The sequence below is a fragment of the Giraffa tippelskirchi genome, chromosome 3 (assembly GCF_054371585.1).
Source record: "Giraffa tippelskirchi isolate mGirTip1 chromosome 3, T2T-mGirTip1v1.2.pri, whole genome shotgun sequence".
Lineage (NCBI taxonomy): Eukaryota > Metazoa > Chordata > Mammalia > Artiodactyla > Giraffidae > Giraffa > Giraffa tippelskirchi.
In genome coordinates, this window is record NC_137277.1 from 29,620,963 (window position 1) to 29,626,949 (window position 5,987).

The following is a 5,987-nucleotide window of genomic DNA, read 5'->3' on the forward strand; positions in this document are numbered from 1 at the left end:
GTCGGCGCCTGGGGGGCGGGGGTCGTGTGAGCGGCGAGCGCGGGTCGGCGCCTGGGGGGCGGGGGGCGGGGTCGTGTGGGCGGCGAGCACGGATCCGCGCCTGGGGGGCGGGGGTCGTGTGGGCGGCGAGCACGGGTCGGCGCCTGGGGGGGCCGGGGTCAGGTGAGCGGCGATCGCGGGTCGGCGCCTGGGAGACGGGGGTCATGTGAGCGGCGAGCACGGGTCGGCGCCTGGGGGGCGGGGGTCAGGTGAGCGGCGAGCACGGGTCGGCGCCTGGGGGGCGGGGGTCATGTGAGCGACGAGCACGGGTCGGCGCCTGGGGGGAGGGAGTCAGGTGAGCGGCGAGCACGGGTCGGCGCCTGGGGGGCGGGGATCCTGTGAGCGGCGAGCACGGGTCGGCGCCTGGGGGGCGGGGGTCGTGTGGGCGGCGAGCACGGGTCGGCGCCTGGGGGGGGCGGGGGTCAGGTGACCGGCGAGCACCGGTCGGCGCCTGGGGGGGCGGGGGTCAGGCGAGCGGCGAGCGCGGGTCGGCGCCTGGCGGGGCGGGGGTCAGGTGAGCGGCGAACGCCGGTCGGCGCCTGGTGGGGCGGGGGTCAGGTGAGCGGCGAACGCGGGTCGGCGCCTCGGGGCGCGGGGGTCAGGTGAGCGGCGAACGCCGGTTGGCGCCTGGGGGGCGGGGGTCAGGTGAGCGGCGAGCGCGGGTCGGCGCCTGGGGGGGCGGGGGTCAGGTGACCGGCGAGCACCGGTCGGCGCCTGGGGGGGCGGGGGTCAGGCGAGCGGCGAGCGCGGGTCGGCGCCTGGCGGGGCGGGGGTCAGGTGAGCGGCGAACGCCGGTCGGCGCCTGGTGGGGCGGGGGTCAGGTGAGCGGCGAACGCGGGTCGGCGCCTCGGGGCGCGGGGGTCAGGTGAGCGGCGAACGCCGGTTGGCGCCTGGGGGGCGGGGGTCAGGTGAGCGGCGAGCGCGGGTCGGCGCCTGGGGGGCGGGGGTCGGGTGAGCGGCGAGCACAGGCCACCGCCTGGGGGGCGGGGGTTGCAGGCGCCGGCCTATGCAAAAAAAAAAAAGGAAAAAAAAGAAAACTAACAACACTGTGGCAGTTGTCCTAGCTTCAAGCTCGTTGGGTGGCCCCGAACCCTGGACTGTTTTAGGGAAAGCTTAGCGAACACCGAATCCTCCACCAGTGCAGGAGACGTGGGAGAGGCGGGTTTGGTCCCTGGGTCAGGAAGGTCTCCTGGAGAAGGAAATGGCAATTCGCTCCAGTATTCTTGCCTAGACAATTCCATGGACAGAGGAGCCTGGCAGGCTACAGTCCACGGGGTTGCAAAAAGTCAGACACGACTGAGCACACACGTCCATCCATTTACCATCAGCAAACAGTATGGGATTCAAAACTAAGCATTCCTGGCTCCAAAGCTCACTTGCTCTGCCACTGAACTATGCTTCCTCACCAACCGGAATCAGAAAGAGCTGGGTGAGAATTCTGCTTCTGCTGTTTATTCATTGTGTGGCCTTGGGCCCCAAGTAACTTAACCTCTCTTAAGCCTCTTTTCTTATTGGTACAGTTGTTAGAGGAAGCACTGACCGAAACCATCCTCCCTGGCCAGACCCAATAATAACCACTTGCGTGAGTTATCTTGTAACAGGAGGTCCTGGGAAGGAACATGAGACTAACAAGCTACCACCAAGCAGGAAGAAGTTGGGAAAGGTCAAAAGGAGAGAGAAGACGCCAGTCCATATGTCCTACCAACCTCCCAGAATCCTTCTCGCTGGAATCCATCTTGGCTGAGCAATGTGCACGCCATCAGGAAGGACTCTGAGTCAGAATGATCAGCCAGAGGGACTTCCCTGGTAGTCCAGTGACTAAGATTCCATACTCCCAATGCAGGGGGCCCTGGTTCAGTCCCTGGTCAGGGAAATAGATCTCACATGCTGCAACGGAGTGTTTGCACGTCACAACTAAAGATACCACATGTCGCAACTAAGACCCCGAGCAGCCAAATAAATAAATAAATAAAAATAATAATTAAAAAGATGACTGGGTGGAGACAACCCAGAAACTAACACCATCAACATAAAACCTAAGACTGTGAACTGCATGGCAGAGACGTTCTCCTGGGTTCTCCTACCCTACTGCTCTCTGTCGGGGCGCCCCTTCCCAATAAAGTCTCTTGCTTTGTTAGCATGTCTTTTCCTTTGGACAATTCATCTCCAAATGTTAGACAAGACCTCACTCTCAGGCCTTGAAAGGAGTCCCCCTTCCTGCAATACTATGGGTATAACAAGGATGTCTACCTTCCAAGTGCTTGGTAAGGACAGATCACAATTCCATCCTGGAAAACAGTAGGAGCTTCTATTTTCCACAAATGTCAAACCCTTACCCTTCATCTCCCAGGTTGGGGCAGAGATTCTCACATTTTATTATACTTCACATCCATCAGAGGTGAGGGCAGAGGACAAGAGGGATGATCAAGCCCCAATTTTTGGACCCCGTCTTGTAGTGACTCTTTAGAGTAGGGGTGGGGTTCAGGATTCTATATGTTGGACCTGTCCCCAGGGAATTTGGATGGCTGCAGTTCTTCTATCTGGCTTCAGATAACTCTGGATAGTGCTAGAAATCTAAGCTTTCAGACCAGTAAGATATGAGCTGCCTTTGCAAATGTTTTGAGCCCTCCTTGCCCTAGTCTCCAACTATGTCTGTACCTCCTCCCTTTCTCTCTGGTGTAATTTATCTTTATCTTCCCTTTTATCCCGACCCCCTGCTCTGACTTTTCCCTTTCCTTACTTCCTTGCTTCTCCCCCCCATCTTGGTCCACCCTCCCCTGACCTCAGCTTGCATTTCTACCCACCAGCCATTTCTTCTTCTTCTTTTAATATTTATTCATTTGGTTGCAACAGGTCTTTGCTGCAGCATGTGATATATTTAGTTGTGGTATGTGGGATCCTCTATTGACAAGAAGACTCAGATCAAAAGTCACCTCCTCCAGGATGCCTTTTGAGCTCTCTTGTCTAACACTTTGTGGGTGCCTTTGTTATTGTTCAAATTATGTGGTAATGTGAGATTCCTCTTCTGGCTGGAGTCTACCTGGTGCATTCATGGTCCACATAAAATTTTTCGTGGGAGTGCACATTCACCTTCACTCAAACCCTCCAACCCTCCAACCCCTCAACCCCTGCCAGGATTCAAGGCTTTATTCAGTCTCACAAAGGCTTGTGGAGCAAGAGGAGGAGAGGAAGGCAAGCTTGCAGACTTTGCACAGAGGCTGAGAAGCCTGGGAAGAAGGAGAGGACTGAGAGATGGGAGTGCTCCTGAAAAATCAGACGAGATTATTCCAGGGGATTCCCACAGCTTTTACAGATGGCAGTCGTGCAAAAATTCACTGAAAGTGACATTGCTGGGTGGCATTTCAGGGGGCTTGTAGAGCTCTGGTTCTTTATGTCTCAGAACAGGAAGAATTCAGCAAGAGGCAAAGTGATAGATAAGAAGTGATTTATTAGAATAGGGTGCTTTTGAGGTTTACAAGCGGGAGGTGAGAGGTTGCCTTGTCCCAAAAACTTAGTGGGCTACAGTTTTATAATCGAAGGAAAAGTGCGGAGGGGGAAAAGACCATCTTCCTCATTCATGAATAGACTTCCACCATTAGTTCCTTTATCTCGTGGTGAAGGAGGGTGGGACATAGCTGGTCACAGCCACGCAGGAGAACGGACCTAGGGTCGAATTCCTGCCCCCCTGTCCGAACAAGTCCAGCGCGGCCACCGGTAGCCCCTGGGGTCCCCGCACCCCTTCCCGCACAGCCCCTCCTCTGGCTGACAGGCCCTAATCTCAGCTGTCTTCGTGCAGCCAAGGTGCACGAAGACCCTCCAAGCCCAGGGTCACCTGACGCCGACACATTTTAATTCAGACGCTGATTTCTGCTTGTTGGCAACATGTCATTTCTGAAATTGCTTTCTCTGCCCAGAGGCAGGAGATGTCAGAGCTGCGCAGGTGTTACAGCGGTGCCGCCCCCACCAAGCACCCAACCCCTCAAGTTCAGGAAGGATTAAGGGGCGGGGTGGGGGGGGCACACATTAGATCCTCAAGCTCTGCTTCTCATATTTCCCCAAGGGCTGGTGGAGGGGCGGGGGTGCCCGGGATGGGGGATGATGGGAACAGCCTCTGCTTTCCTCTCTGCCCAAAGACAGAGGCCCAGATGTGGGAGAATGAAGTTGATGTGACTGCTGAAACTGACTCTACATCAACAGTGGATCATTTTGAGCGTGTTCTATACAGAGGCCAGGCACCCTTCAAAGTGACTCTCATGCACTGTCATATTTAAGTCTCATGACAACCCTCCAACCCTCCAATGTCATCCCTACATTACAGCTGAGAAAACGGAGGCTCAGAGAGGTTAGATCACTTCCCTGAGGTCACACAGCAAGTATATAGCAGTGCTTAGGCTCAAACCCAGTGAGGGCAACAACCCGCCTGGGATTTAGAGGTCTGGGAAGAAATGGGACGCAGAGCTGGGGAGGACTTGGGAGCTGTTTTTTTTCTTTGCTTGCTTCATGGCTTGACCTAAAGATCTTCAGTGAAATGTGCCTGCTTCCTAACTTCCCCACTCCTGCCACCCACCCAACAGTTATTTGCTCCTTTTTTTAACATTTTCTTAGCATTTTGCCTACACTTGTGTCTTGAATAGCAATTATCACAACATGGGCATCCTTCATTTTATTGGATGAGTGAATGAAAAGATGAACAAATGAAGGTTTGAATCTTGCACTCTGTACTGTTCCCCCATTCACTTTCCCTCTGCAGTAGCAGGCTTCCTGGCACCATGTGCCTCCTGGATACATTGGCTCTTCACTAGCCAAGCTCCCTGCCTTTTCCTCTCCTCCTTTTCCTTCCCCTCATCCTCTCTTGCCTCCCCTCCCCAACCCTTGGACTTCCTGGCTGCCTCAACCACCAGGAACAAGGCCATTGAAAAGTCTGAACAAGACGAGGGCTGCTCGCTGAGTCCCCAGGCAGGGCACGAGCTGATCCAGATGGAAAGCCACCTGCCAGTCCCATGGTAAACATGGTGCCGGGGCCAACCCACCCTCCCCTAGGTGGTCCTCAGGCTCCGCTCCACTTGCTTCCCCAGGATCAATTTCTCCTTCCTGTTTCTCCCTCCAGCTCTTTGGACGACTGGTGGCTGTGTGTGCTTGACCCTTGACCTGGGCCAGAGCTAGGGACATGGGCAGATCGGCTGGTCCTGACCCGCGTCATGCATTTGTTGTCTTGGTATCAGATGTTAGTGTTAATCAAAAGGCTTTCACAGGACTTCCCCGGTGGTACAGTGGACACGGGTCCACCTGCCAATGCAAGGTACGTGGGTTCGATCCCTTGTCCAGGGAGGATCCCATATGCCTTGGGGCACCACAGCTACTGAGCCCTCAATCTAGAGCCCATGAGCTGCAACTGCTGAACCTGCACGCCCTAGAGTCTGTGCTCCACAACAAGAGAAGCCACAGTACTGAGAAGCCCCCGCACTGCAACGAAGAATAGCCCCTGCTTGCCACAACTACAGAAAGGACTCACACAACAACGAAGACCCAGCGCAGCCTCCCAAAATAAATAAACAAATACGTATTTTAAAAAGGCTTTTACAGCTATCATTTCATTTAATGTCGGCACAAAGCAGCATCAGCCATAAGGGGTAAAAATAGAGACGATATCAAAAATCCATAGAACTTCAGACCTAATGGGCCCTTTCCCACTTTACAGATGAGGAGGCTGAGGCCCACAGTGAGCAGCAGCAGCTGCAGCAATAACCTCCTGACTCTGGGGCCAGTATTGGGCAGGATCAGGGGGACTTCTGAAGTATGATGACCTGCTGTTTCCTGAAACATGGTTCTTCGTTTTGTGAAATTTATTGAGGGGTTCTAGTTCTGTTCCAATTTAAAAATTAAACTTAAAAAAATGAAATCATTTCACAGAGGATGGTCAAATATCCAAAAAGGGATAGGTGGTCTTT

General features: G+C 54.7%; 1 long non-coding RNA gene across 1 annotated transcript; it reads left to right on the top strand.

Moving 5' to 3' along the window:
* The first annotated feature begins 828 nt into the window (after positions 1–828).
* Positions 829–5,611, top strand: LOC145543165 (uncharacterized). Its single transcript, XR_014080512.1, has 5 exons — positions 829–904; positions 1,641–1,845; positions 4,173–4,381; positions 5,147–5,338; positions 5,416–5,611. It is a non-coding gene; the product is annotated as an uncharacterized LOC145543165 (long non-coding RNA).
* Positions 5,612–5,987: the final 376 nt, after the last annotated feature.